The sequence below is a fragment of the Salmo salar genome, chromosome 19 (assembly GCF_965601325.2).
Source record: "Salmo salar chromosome 19, fSalSal1, whole genome shotgun sequence".
Taxonomy (NCBI): domain Eukaryota; kingdom Metazoa; phylum Chordata; class Actinopteri; order Salmoniformes; family Salmonidae; genus Salmo; species Salmo salar.
Genome location: NC_138309.1, coordinates 10,035,001 through 10,050,000, shown reverse-complemented (window position 1 = coordinate 10,050,000; position 15,000 = coordinate 10,035,001). Strand labels below are relative to the sequence as shown.

The window sequence follows — 15,000 nt, the reverse complement described above, 5'->3', positions numbered from 1 at the left end:
TACCTTGTGCATGGCCAACCCTCCATACTCTCCACGATTCTGCCCAGGGGTGTGTATCAGCGCCTCAGAGAGGGAACGAGGGAGAGAGGGAAAGCAGAGAGAGAAAAGAGAGAGGGATAGTGGAGAGGTTGCGAGAGGGAGAGAGGGAGGGAGGGAGGGAGGGAGAGGGAAAGAAGAGGCCGTGGTTTACTCTTCTATTCAAGGAAACCGTCATTGGTTCAGGGCCACAGTGTGCTGTTTGTTGACGAGTTGAACCATAAACTGTGGTGTTGGGGCATTCCCTCGGCCTCTGCATGAGACCTCATCGTAGCTCTTGTATATACCATACATTTGATAAGCATTGGACAGGTTTAAGCCTCCATAGTATTAATTGTTTCTGTTGAAATATACATTTTAGTTTGGCACTCTATAAAACCTGCTACCTTTCTCTGTGATCATGTCATTCCCTTTTATGTGACGTTGTGTGTTTTTGTGAATTTTTCATAAATTCCTAAAATATAACTAAATTCAACTGAATTTGAATATAATAATAAGCATAATCATAATAAGAATCATCATAATAAGAATAATAGCAGAACATATTTCACAGGTGCAGGCACATGCAGAGGCATATAGACCCATCCGTGTTGTCTGTGTGCCATGTGTCATAATCCTGCCCCTCAGTAGGATGTTCTGAAAGGATTTATCATTCTCGTCTCAGATGACTGATTGTGAAAATACATGTATTTTTAGGCACCTTTTTTCTCTGTTGAGTACATGTAGAATTGAGGTCAGAACACACACAAAAACACATACACCCAGAGTACGACACATAGCCTTCATAACAGATCAGCCAGTAAATTCCCCAGGCCGAATGATTGTGACATGTTGTTTGGAGGAAGTGTATTTAATTGAAGGGAGGGGTGCTGTTGGATGGTTCTTATGAAACTGGCCAAAATGTCACCTTTTCACAATTTCAAAGCAAAAAACATACCAGCATTAAACTCCTGAAAGGTTCCTCAATGGTGTATTCAACATATCAAGTATCGCATCTGAACAAGAGTTTATTCAAGAAGACAAACGTTGAAAATACATGACAATACAATAATACCGTATCTATCTAGCTCTCTCTCTCTTTCTCATCCTCTTTGTAATATAATGGTAAAGAACTTACATTGACATTCCTTCTAGACTTGTCTCTATCCTGTAGCAGGACATAGATAATCAATTAATAGACAGACTCAGCTTTACAACACTCATAGGGCCCCATGCGATGTATCCTCTCTAATATGTGGAGTCCTTCCGTGCTGTCAGTCAGGCCTTAGTCTATAGCTAGCATATGTGTATTAGTCCATATGGACTCGGGTATAAGATATCCTCTCACAGCATTGACTATCAGTTATCATTATCTGGTAGACCTCAGCTCTAGATTTATCCTCACTCAAAATGATTCACTTAATAGTCTTATGTGATTATTATTATCTGATTATTATTTGATGATGGCCCTATTATTACTGTAGGTTCATAGCCTCAGTGTAATTATGGAAAACTGGAATAAGGTGATTTTTCTTATTCAGAGCATCAACTGTTGGTCACTGGCTAGAGAACAATCATATTTCTGGTATTAAAAAAATAGTATAGCTAATTACAAATTGATCACGCTGCATAAAACTTTGATTATTGGTAGTTGACTGTCATCCTAATCCAAATAATTGTTGGTAATTTTTTGTTGACCATTAGGCTGTCATGTATGAATATAGTTTGATGATATGTAGCTTCTAAACCTAACCTACAAGGTCACTGCATTGCTTCTAATTTGACGCCTCACTTCAAGAATTTCCAATTGTCTAATAGGCATCAACTGAGTCTGTGCATTTGCGTTGGTCGCTTGGCTTGGCTTGGCTTGGTTGACTTGACTGTGATTTGGTCCGTTTCTAGCTTTGATGGCTCGAGTTTCCTAGCTGTCAAACTGTTGCCATGGAATTGACTTCTCGCCTTTGCGGTGCTGACCAATAGTAACCGGGTTATTTACCGCGCGAGGACGGCCCATTGAGCACCAGAAGAGGGGTACAGACTAACCTCAAGAGAGGGGTAGGGGAGATCTGAGGACCATCTTTAGAGTGGACAGCGGCAGTCCAGCAAATTGACATGTTCTGGCTCGTGTTGTCATGGAGAGTTTTAGAATAAGATTTTTAAGAGAAAACCTATGCTTTGGCTTTTTAATTCATAGCATTTGCAGAATTGAATTAGTTTAAAAAAAATTATTTAATGAATAGTCTGAATCTCAGGTGCTGTTGTTTGTGTGATTTAAGTGAATACATTAATGATTTGCTTAATTAATTATTATTATTACGATATTATCATAATCATTATTTTGTTTTATTTGTATTTCTTTTTTTATTGTTAATATTAATTATTTACATAATGAATTCGTTAAATATTCAAGTTCATTTCCGAAATGCAGATGTAATTATTCTAATTTGATTCACTCTGGACGAGTGATCACATTTCATAGACAGCATGTCACGTCTAAATCATCCTAGTGAATTCCGTATCAGATGTGTATCGGTGGAGAAGATACAACCTCTATTGTTCTCCTTCACAATAGCCAGTAGCCTCTCTCTCGCTTTCTCTCTCTCTCTCTCTCTCTCTCTGTCTCTCTCTGTCTCTCTCTCTCTCTCTGTCTCTCTCTCTCGCGCGCGCGCTTTCTCTCTCTCTCTCTCTCTCTATCTCTCTCTCTCTGTCTCTCTCTCTCTGTCTCTCTGTCTCTCTGTCTCTCTCTCTCTGTCTCTCTCTCTCTGTCTCTCTGTCTCTCTCTCTGTCTCTCTCTCTCTTCCGCGCGCGCTTTCTCTCTCTCTGTGGGTGTGTGTATGTCAGAAGACAGGGACAAAGAGTGCAGGTGCGTCTACCAAATGACATTTTGTTCTTATTATCACCTTCATATTTCTGTAAAATACACGGGACTTGTAAATTATTGTGCTATAGGTTATAAGTGGTTTTGATAAGGTTTGTGTCTGGTATGTGGAGGTATATGGGAGAGGCCCTTTCTGAGTCCATAGATAGATTTATAGGAGAAGGACACTCCTGCGCGCGTGTCTATTAAACAACAATGAATAGCTTGCGCATGGCGAGGACCACGGGCCAAGTGGGAGGGGGCACAAGGGTGAGGGAGATTGAATGGAAGTAGGGATGGAGGGGGAGACAGAGGTGTGTGTGTGTGTGTGTGTGTGTGTGTGTGTGTGTGTGTGTGTGTGTGTGTGTGTGTGTGTGTGTGTGTGTGTGTGTGTGTGTGTGTGTGTGTGTGTGTGTGTGTGTGTGTGTGTGTGTGTGTGTGTGTGTGTGTGGTGGAGGCGAGGTGACCAAGTGTATGAGTGTACAGTTTAGTGTAGATTTCCACACCAGATCGACCCGTTCGCGCGCCGCTGTTCTGCAAGTCACTTTTCACCAAGCACCCCTTTTAAACCCGGGAACACCGTGCACGTTGCTCGCGCGTCTGGCCCCATTAAAGACTTTACAATCTCTTCCATTGATTTCCTCTTATCAAATAAAGAGAATGGCACCGCGTGCGTGGCCACCCCCTCCATACACCTCCTTAACCCCTCTCGCGCACCCCTCCCCAAGTCCGGAGAAGCAAGCAGCTGTGATTCCATATAAATGTAACATGATTGACATCTCGTGATTCTAACTCCCCTCTCTTCTCTCCCTAAAATCATATCGCATATTATTAATCGACAGTTTATGCAATAAACGAGCGTGTTGGGTTGTTTTCTTCTCAGCTGGTAACGATGCCACCAAGCTATGAAGTGTATACATAGCCCCTAATTTGATTTAGCATTTTTGATTAATGCCTGATGAAAGGCCGTCTAGAACCGGCTGATTATTGTGATGTGACGCTGAAATGGGATATTGGCTGGAATTGCTAGTTGACCCTTTAAATGTATCCGTAATACGTGTTGTCGCTTTGATTACGCACTAGTCTAATTGTTGTCATCAGGGTTTGTACTATAATTTCCCATCTGGAATTAGGCTACTCTGAGTAGCCACAACATTGACATAAACTTTGTTTTTAATCCCACTCTCTTTTTGTCTTTTCTCTTTCCCATCTATTTTTTCCTCTACTTTCAAGAGAGCGGAAGAGTGGGCTGATATCGGCCTCATGTTGCGTATGGATTTTCGTTTATATAATCGATCGAAATGTCCCAATACATTGATTCTGGGCTCAGTGTTTTACAAACAAGCGTTTATGGGTCTCGATTTTATGTTGGGAATGATTCCAGCGTGACACGAGCCACAGATAAGCCGGAAGTTCTTCACAGGTGATCTAAATACAAACAAATAAAAATATGTTGTTTTGCTGTGAAATATCAAAACAGAAGGGGACAAATAAAATAAGAGAAATAGGACAGATAATAGGTACAAAAGCATTGTCCACCTCTCCTGCAGATGAAATGCTAGTGGAAAAACACAAAGCAGTTCCTTCTTCTGAAATTCTCCTTGAATTATATGCCATCACTGTGTGATTGCGGAATATTAAATTAAAGTTGGATAAATCCGCGTGGAGGGGAGGCTGCGTCCAATGCGCAACTCATTTCCTCTATTCTGTAGTGGCATCACTTCGCTCCCCTCTTTTCAATGACAATGTGCCAAATCTAGGCATTTTCAAAACAGATTCCATATGCTATAAGCGGATCGCTACTGAGCGTAAGAGAGTAAGAGAAAGAAGAAAAGCGGAATGCTATTTTACCAAAGGTACATGTACTTTTTATTTATCTTCTGCTGCTGCGTGAGTTTGTGCTTTTGGGAATTTAAAGGAAGTTTGAAACAGATTGTGTTTTTATGGATGCGAGTTGTCTGGTTAAGGATCTATGCCATTAAAACGTCGAGAATGTTTAGGTTGGGTTTCAGTGGGGAAAAAAGTTCATTTGTAGCGGATTTTCTACATTTTTCTGTGTTTTAATGGAAGGAGACAACATTTGAGATTTCTCTGTGGAGTTATGTATGTGCGTAATGTGTATTGTAAATTATGGGAATAGTATTTCTTTCTCTCGGCAAACGTGTTTTGCAAGTGAAACCATATGAAAGAAGTTGCATATTATTTCCATTTTGAATTAATTAATTTGCATCGTAAGCCTTTGTTTTATTCAAATTCACTGTGCCACGCAATATTCAAATATGAAATTTACTACGTGATTTCTGATAGGCCTGTGTAATTAATTTCTGACCATTTTGATGCACATGATTTTACCATAAATGCCATTATTTTTTGGCGATAATTTTCCATTGATAGTTATGGATTTTGATCAAATAAAACTTTATTTGTAATAAATATGACCCTCTTGTTTCCGTTGCTTACAAACGATGCATGTGTGCTGTTGCTTCTCTGACTTTTGTGAGATGTGTTTGGCACTTTGCTGTGAATGTAGACTGTTCTGGGTCTGGCTCTGTGTGTGTAGGGAGATGAGCCATTGTGTTGGGTAGAGGGTTTTTCACTGGGTCTGTGTGTTTTGAGGAGAGGGTCAAACGGACCCCAGAGGGCGCCGGCGCTTTGGACTGAAACCATCTGATTTGAGACCAGGGAGAACCCCCAACCAAACAGCCTCCTAGTCCCTTATGGCAGGACAGTCCCAGTACCGCTACCGGGGGCTAAACATGTCTCAAAGCAGTGGAACACAACGACCCAGAGAGAAAGATTCAGGAATTTGATCATATAAAACTTAGTTTTCAAAAGAATTGTCATATTATTGTAATAACCACTCACAAAAAGCAATGCAGAAGTAGTTATATTTTTCTTCTTCGTTTGAAAATTAAACACATGCAAATGGTCATTCTGATAAAAGCTCAATTGGTATAAGGTCCTTTTATCATTTAACCTGAGGACACACACACATACACACTGACTTTACAGATAGCAATCTATTATTAATTGGGGATGCAGCGATATGGCAATGGGGCGAAATATTAGTTAAGGCAGTCTTTTGTCAAGCAGCCCCCGGAGAAAGAGCATCGTATGCGGGGAGAGGGAGAGGGAGGCGACCCGGGGATTTAAAAATGCATGAAGCTAAGATAAGCAGTATCAGTCCCTTAAATCCGTCTTACTTTCTCATTTCCCCCGTGAAAATAAATGAAAAGACAAGCGAAAGTATACAACATGGACAAGTCCCTCGCAGTCGCCTAAGAGCTATGGCTACTAAAAGTGTAATAGTCCAATCTGGGCTCCAGCCAGCGTCTACTCTATATCCCCCCCAAAAAAGCGACCACTTGAAAAACAAAATCAATCAATAGTTACAAAGTCCTCCATCCATGCGAAATAAAACCGTCAACGGTAAAGATTCAAAACAACATTTAGTCCATTGCACCAGGTTTTGCATTATAGGCTACTGTAGCCTAAAGATTCTCTGAGAACAGAAATGCTCCGTCCGTTGCTTCGTGCTCCATGCTGTTTGTCCAACCAGGCAGCGGCTTGTCTGGCTTCTCCTACCGCTGAGTGAATCGCCTCTCAAGGGAGAAGAGCTTGGAATCCCTGGAGGACGCCAGAGCCACAGCCTCGGATCAGGGTAAAAAAAGGGACGCCTCGGTTGAACACCTTTAACCCGGGTCACAGCCCCCAGTAGTCCGGGTTCCAACAGCCCTGGGTCGGGCTTGGTTCGGGCTGGGTCCGGGTGGGTCCTATTCAGTTGTAGGCTACTTCAGTAGGAAGTAGCTGACTGCCAACAGCCTTATCGTACGATCCCAAGCCCCGGCTCAGTCAATTCACCCCCTTCGATTTTTTTCATGAAGGAGAAGCGATCTCCTGATTCCTTTCACGATTAACACCGTGTAAGGTCTATCTCGGTAGCGACTATTAAGAGACAGAAAAGGTTAAATAAAAAGAGATAGGGTGGATGGGAATAGAGCAATGGGCCTACTACGGACGTACGCAACTTCTGTATACATACATGTATTTCTTTGAATGGTTTGTTTGATTTAATGGTTCTAACATTATCTGAAGAGGTCCGCTTGGTTCTGCTAGGCCCATTGTCGTCTTATGTGGACTGGGAGTTTGTAATATGTTGATGACTTTGATGCACATGTGGGCTATTTGCTGTTTTTATTTTCTATAGGTGATGCATGCATAGTCTATGCTCTCCACTCATCACGAGAGATATGTTTTACCATCATCACAAACACATCATACACATTTTCAACCAATATCTTCTGAAGGCTGGTTCTTTGTTGGTAATGTAGGCGCATTAGTCTACTATTTAACATAAATACTGATGTATATGTTCGTGACATCCATAGACGCGTATCTGCGTTCTTCTTCGGCCTCTATAATAAGTCAAATACATGCTACAGTATTCAACCTTTTACATAATCTTTAGAAACACTGATGGAAGAACGTAATTTAGTTTTACGTATAATCTTAATTCATTGATTTTGCATCAAATTATGAGGTTGGGATCTAATTGATATTAAAATAAATATCACACTTTCGGTTAAGGCCGGTGTGTTCCTCCTCTGTATATTGTATATAGGCCTAAAGCATGCTGTCTTTTGCTTTTCATAGCCAGACATATCCTGTATTGTTTTGTCATAGTTTTACATCAATGTAATAAACATGTCGATGTTGTGTTCAATATATTGACAACATACCCTTGTTTACATATGGTGTTCCGTCAGTTTAAAAATGTACAACACAGTTAAACACACTAAATTATTATCTATCTGTAACAAGCGTCCACTGAAGCCATTCAATTTGTGCATCGCTGAAGATTAAATGTAGGTTATTTAATCCACTAGATCAAATATGATCCTATTTTCATTCAAATCAGGACATCAAAATAAGCAAACACATCCCTATATTTGGAATGTACACTGACATTCTGAAAGCTTTAACATAATGTCATATTCTATATGAACCTTGCAATGTGTAGGGTGGAATACAGCACGCTATTATTCTTCATCTGCGGACCTTTATTAAAAAAAAACATGACTTCTCTGTAATACTACCCTATTTGGTTAAGAGGAAATGGCTCTTTATTTTTCTGCATGTCGTTGGACCGGGCGGTAAAACGTAAAGATTTCCCCCTGTTAAGATCACTTTGGTCTATCTGACGCGTTCCGTCCTACGGGCTTTGCTTAAGACAGGGGCTCAGCCCGTCATTTGCAATGTGGAGACTGTTGATCAGGTCGCTAATTACACCTCTCTCCCTCTCTCTCTTTCTCTCTTCCCCCCCTCCCTCCCTCTCTCATTCGCCCTCTCTCTTCCATTCCCAGAGTGCATATCGGGAATAGACACACAAAGACATGCGCACTCAACTTAATCAGCCATTTTTTTAAACAGGGCTAAAACGATAATAATTAGCAGAATAAAGACATATCGGATTTTCATTTCCCTTCCGCCGTTTCTCTACCCCTCCACAACCGAAATTGCGAGGCTGCAGTCGACACATCTTTCCCCGATCGGACCCAAAGGATAGCTTTCACACCGTCTGTCATTTGTATATTTTTTCCAATAAAGTTGGGAGGATTATCAATTTTTCCCGTTTTTCAATTTTTGTGTTATCATATTTCGCAACCATTGGATGTGACTGTTTTCAAACCAAAAGCAAGAGACGTAGGGGAGCGAACTGCGGGGCGATCAAGGTAAGTTTTTTCTATAACTTTTATTGAGTAGGCTAGTTGGTGTTAAATTTAGGTCAAGTATCGATTATCTTTCTTAGTGGATCCCGCAGAATAGCGCTCCGCGCATAACAGCTGTTTTCATGCGGTATGTTTTCGTGAGTGGCTTTGCCTTGGAAAACATCGCCTATCGAGGTGTTTGTGGAAGTCCTGCTTTGGTTTTACCAGCAAAGAACTGTCAGGGGGCAGACGGACGCCTTTACGTGAGTATCAGTGCTACCTCGGCCAAATCTGCGCTCAAAGTTTACTAGGGTTTGTCTGATTTTGATCCTATGCCATACACCGTAAAACAAATCGTTACACGACATCACGTATTTCCCCGGTGTGGCATGGTTAATTACGGCGCTAGACTAAACGTCGCGAGGTCCGATCTCCCGTGGTCTTCTAGGCTAGGCTACTTTACTTTTTTCTCCCTGTTTTCCGTGAAAGTGTTCTGTTTGGTTCCGGTGCTGGACCACTTGTAAAAGCTGGAACTGATGGTTCGGCAGTTAGGCTACATTGTATCCATTCATATATTTTCTGACAATGTCGATCTCTTCCTCACGTTGTTGTTACATGTAACACCCACGGTGCATTCTTAAGTGACACGAAGAGCAACACGATTTCCACGTTTAGCCTATGTATTGTTTCTTGTTTGGAAAGATGCATTAAATGTATTTTTAGACGATAATATGCATATCAATGTATAACGGTCCTATAAATGGGTTGTTACCTGCTGCGTCTAAAGGAGTAGACATGCACGGAGGCAGGGGTGGCTGTCGCCGAGAGAGACCAGTCGTTTGGCTCCTGATAGCACGCAGATCCCCTGGAGCCAAAAACTCACGGTTCTTATTTCTCTTTGACAAAATCTTAAAACAGGCACTGGGAAAAAGAGCATAAGAGGCCCAAACTCTTGAATATAGGTTATATTTTTGCTTTACTCCTGTCCTCTTGCCGAAACGTAAGATCCATTTGCTCTCCTTCATTCGCTTTGGTGGGGTCATATTTTTTCTCCACATAATGAATTGTCCTTCCATTGCCAGTGATGAGGTTTTACCCCAGGCTTCGGTGGTGACTTGTCGATGCATGGTGATTGTTTAGTGCAACTTGGGGAAGAGAGGAGAGTCGAGGAGAGGGGCTGTGGTGTTTTTTGCATGGTGGCTGGTTTGAGGTAGAATCTTGGCTGGGATTGGGACACGACAATGATAGGGACATCGATCGCTTGCACTGAGAGAGCAGAAAAAACACGGTGACACGAGAGGCAGTCTCAAACTCCGGTAGGCTATGCTACACTGTGTATGAGTGTGTATGTTTGCGCTCTCTGCTTGCTCTTTCACCGCGCATCAGCAGTATGATATTCTACTGGATTTAAACTACGGCTTTCTCTTCGGCATATTAGGACGATTTTTACATTTCTTTGTTTTTGCTTTGATTTAGGGAAAAATCATATGAGCTATTTTCTGATATTTATAATTCTTTAGATAACTTTGGAAATAAATCCATCCAAATTTTCTATTTTATGGAAATACGAGATTTTCCATGGATTGTTGGGCTAATGCAACAATGAGGACTGCAGAAATTATTTATACCATTGTACAATTTAGAATATAATTATTTGGATAAAATATTATATGAAATTATAATAATAATAAATATTATTAATATTAGACTGCTACAGTGGATTGGGACTATGATTAACATATTTTAGAGATATTTCCAACGAATGCATTTAAAAATAAATATTGCCTCGAAGATTCTGAGAATTAAACTTGATATATTTGATGCCTTTAAACATTTGTCTGAATACTGGTGATTTGGGAGCAATGGGTTCAATGCTAAGCTATATAACGACGAGGGCAGTGTAGTGTAGTTAATTTCACGTCTGCTACTAATGTTCTATTTCTGATCAACTATGGTAACACTCCATTTCATCTGTTAAAAACCCCACATTATGGGAAAAGATAGAACAATAGAATTGCAGTTTCATCACTATTAATGATGTAATTGTCTCACAGAACATTGGCTACATCTTTCCTTCATCTCTCTCAGTCCCATTCTTAAGACAATGATGTAGATGTTCAGTTTGTTTGGGGACTGGGCGTTTTTTTTCTTTCTGTGATTATAAAGATTATTATTATTATATTAACAGTATAAGTGAGTGTGTGTGTGTGTGTGTGTGTGTGTGTGTGTGTGTGTGTGTGTGTGTGTGTGAAGCACATTAGCCTGGGTATAAAGCATGCATTGATAGGGGATTCAGGATGTGTTTGTACTATACTGCCAAGTTGGGAGGACAATGGAAGAGAAAGAGAAAAATCTTGTTCATTATCAAAAACCTGTACATCTGACTTCCTCAAGATGCTTACAGTAGGAAAAGGTAAAGGCAGAGGCAGGTTATAACAGCACATGAAGGTTATTAGTACTGTATAATAACATGTTTATTAGTGTGTATAAAACAGCAGGCAGGGATACAAGACAAGATGGTTGTTCTGCTCATGGCTTAAAGTTTCACTGTAGTCAACACACACAACATAGCTTTTTACTCTTCAGTATATGTACACCATATTTCTCAGTAAAACACACATTTCACCATTACAGCCGTGATCGAGGTGCTACCAGAGAGAAAGGGAACAGGGGGAGGAGGAAAGGATAAGAGAAGAGAGGGGCAGGGAGAGAGAGAAAGAGAGGTGAAACCCTCCTATAACTCTCCCGTGCAGACATATCCAGCAGGAAGATTGGCTCCAGCCTCTCTTAGGGGTCGACAATGTGTCATTTCCACCCAGCCTCATCGCCCTCTGTCTATCTGATATTAATGTGCAAATCAATATTTCAGGGATTAAATTTCCCTCCTTCATTTTTTATGGTTTCTACCTCAATAATTCTCTCTTCTAATAGAGGGAGGTGGGATGATTTAAAATCCTATGCTGCAGAGAGAGAGGAAGAGGGAGAGAGCCTTGCAACAAGCCTATCTTCCTGCATTTTAATCTGCTCTTCTGTAGATCCCTATAGGCCGTAGTAGGGAGGACAGTATCACTGCTTAAAGACCACCAACTAGACTAAAGGTAGAAAGGGAATAAATATGAGTCCAGTTGAATATTTAAGATGGGCTGCTAATCGGAGTAGTAGGTATCACTAAAGAGAAACTCCTTCACACACACACACACACACACACACACACACACACACACACACACACACACACACACACACACACACACACACTTAGGTTATTTCCAAATCCCCATTACTGAATGCCACGGTCGGGTGAACAGAATATCTTTGTACACACCAGACAGCCGAATAGGATTCTCTTTTATTCATTTTCTGTCCTTTTGCAAATATAAAAATTCACGTAAGGAATTGAATATATCTGAGAGGAATTGTAAATGTGTTGTTTGATATGTGGTGTGTGTGATGAATAGAGGTACATTAAATGGGCTAGCAGCAGTAGCCTGTATAATTATACAGGCAGAGATTCATTACCATAGTCATACGCATCTCATTTCACGTCAACAGAATGGACTGTGACTCCTCTGGCCCTGCAGACCTTCATTAAGAGACAGTACACCCAGGACTGTCTGTCTTGCTGTCTCTCTCTCTGTCTGACATAGGTGTGTGTGTGTCTGTGTGTGTGTGTGTGTGTGTGTGTGTGCGAGCGTGCGTGCGTGCGTGCGTGTGCGAGCGTGCGTGCGTGTGTGTGTGTGTGTATGTGTGTGTGTGTATGTGTGTGTGTGTATGTGTGTGTGTGTGTGTGTGTGTATGTGTGTGTGTGTGTGTGCACTTATTTAATCTTCCTTCCTCTACCATCTGGTGCATGTCACACAGCTGTGTGATTTTCATACGTGTTAGGGATATTTTTCTAAATGTTCTTATAAGACCAGCCTAGATCGAGAGATGGACAGGGATAGATAGAGAGAGGGATAGGGATAGAGAGAGAGAGGGAGACAGAGACAATGGGTCTGTAATCATAGCAGCCCTGTCGCTTGGCTTCCTCTAAGATTTACTGCCATTACGATGTGAAAAGCACAACCTCCCACATCCCATTATTAAAACTAAACACTGATACTCTGCTTGTTCTGTTATCTTCCTGTTCCATTTTCCTTCAGTCTTTCATTTCATTTTTCCCTCTTTAATTTCATTTGGGATGAGGTGTAGGCTAGTGTTGGTCAGTGATCTCTTTAATGGTTGTAATGCATACAGTTGACTGATGTTTGATATGAGGTAAGGTTAGAGATCCACAGTGGTGAAATACCCTCCACACTGCTTCTCTCCCCATAGTCACTCAGTTAAAGCAAAACAACACACACATTTTGAGTTCTTTTTTTACTCTGTTTTTAGAAGGAGTCAATGTATTAAAGAGGTCTCTCTCTTTCTGCTTCTTTCGCCATAATCCGTATTATGATATTTGAGGAAATCTAAATATGATAAATAAAATGGAATAAATGTGCACTATTTTATATGTTTTATATATTTTGTGTTTTATATAAAACGTGTGTGTTTATAACGAGGTGTTTATGCTGCCAGACATGATGGTATGATGAGGAGAATGGAAGAACGTACACATCTATTGTACATGTATACACATACTGTTGTTTGAGAAGTGTGTGTGTGTGTGTGTGTGTGTGTTCCTGGTGTGAGAGATTGTGAAGCGTCAGTACTGTGGTTCCAGGGCCTAGAGGCCTGTAGGGGTAAAAGCCAAGAAGTCAGTCAGGAGCAGCCAAGCTTAATGTCTTAAAGAGGGGGGCTTTCTGTGGCTACCCTGGGGCAGTACCGCTGACACACACACACTCACACACACACACACACACACACGTCTCACACACACAGAGAAAGGGGTTAAAGACTTGGAATGGTTCAAGCCTCTCGTTGCTCCCGGGGGCGGCTGCTTGTGAATATGCACAAGTTTAGTGTAATTAGCAGCTAATTATATTAACATATGCAAATTGTCAGGCAGAGGGGGCTTGTACCGCCGGAGGGATGTGTGTGTGAGCAATGTGTGTGTGAGTGTGAGGGAGGATCAGCAGTGAACATACAAGCGGCTCCATTGTACCGCCGTGGAACAGGCCAGTAATAATGGGCCTGGAGTCAGTCAGTCCACTCTTCCGTGGATACGCATAAGAGCCCATCTCATTTATGTCTGGAAGCGGTGTGGCGGCGTGGCCAAATTTCATTAGTAGCCATGGAAACCTGGTTAATTGTGCTGACTAATGTCTAATGTCCCCTGGTTGGTTGGTTGGTCGGTCGGTTGGTGGGGCCCCACCCCTCCAACCCCCCAGTGGGCCCCCAACCCTCCAACCCCCCTTTAAAAAGTATAATAGGAAAGAAAGGAAAGAAAGAAAGAAAGAAAGAAAGAAAGAAAGAAAGAAAGAGAGAGAGACAGAGAGAGAGGAAGAGAGAGAGAGAAGGAGAGAGACAGAGAGAGGGAGAGAGAGGAGAGGGAGAGAGAGAGAGAGAGAGAGAGAGGGAGAGAGAGACAGAGAGAGAGGAGAGAGAGAGAGGGAGAGAGAGAGAGAGAGAGAGGGAGAGAGAGAGAGAGAGAGGAGAGGGAGGAGAGAGAGGGAGAGAGAGAAAGGGAGAGAGAGGGAGAGAGAGGGGGAGAGAGAGAGGGAGAGGGAGGAGAGAAAGGGAGAGCGAGGGAGAGAGAGGGGGATAGGGAGAGAGAAAGGGAGGGATAGGGAGAGAGAAAGGGAGAGAGAGAGGGATAGGGAGAGAGAAAGGGAGAGAGAGAGGGAGAGAGAGGGGGATAGGGAGAGAGAAAGGGAGAGGGGGAGAGAGAGAGGGATAGGGAGAGAGAAAGGCAGAGGGGGAGAGAGAGAGGGATAGGGAGAGAGAAAGGGAGAGAGAGAGGGGAGAGAGAGGGGGAGAGAGAGGGATAGGGAGAGAGAAAGGGAGAGAGAGGGAGAGAGGGGGAGAGAGAGAGGGATAGGGAGAGAGAAAGGGAGAGAGAGGGGAGAGAGAGAAGGATAGGGAGAGAGAGAGGGGGAGAGAGGGGGAGAGAGAGAGGGATAGGGAGAGAGAAAGGGAGAGAGAGAGAGGGGGAGAGAGTGGGAGAGAGAGGGATAGGGAGAGAGAAAGGGAGAGAGAGGGAGAGAGGGGGAGAGAGAGAGGGATAGGGAGAGAGAAAGGGAGAGAGAGAGGGGAGAGAGGGGGAGAGAGAGAAGGATAGGGAGAGAGAGAGGGGGAGAGAGGGGGAGAGAGAGAGGGATAGGGAGAGAGAAAGGGAGAGAGAGAGGGGGAGAGAGGGGGAGAGAGGGGGGAGAGAGAGAGGGATAGGGAGAGAGAAAGGGAGAGAGAGAGGATAGGGAGAGAGAAAGGGAGAGAGAGGGGGGGGAGAGAGGGGGTCGGTCGGTCGGTTGGATTAAGTCTCCTCACAATGAGTCATGT

The 15,000-nt window shown here is 42.4% G+C and overlaps 1 protein-coding gene across 4 annotated transcripts in view; it reads left to right on the top strand.

Moving 5' to 3' along the window:
* The first annotated feature begins 4,547 nt into the window (after positions 1–4,547).
* zfhx4 (zinc finger homeobox 4) overlaps positions 4,548–15,000 on the top strand; it is a 120,795-nt gene continuing 110,342 nt past the window's right edge. For 3 of the 4 annotated variants that reach the window (XM_045702079.2, XM_014157162.3, XM_045702077.2), the window contains exon 1: positions 8,314–8,604. The gene's annotated coding sequence lies outside the window, so the exon portion shown is untranslated. Of the gene's footprint in view, positions 4,729–8,313; positions 8,605–15,000 lie in introns of those variants that run through there. The other variant, XM_045702078.2, reaches the window with a different exon arrangement.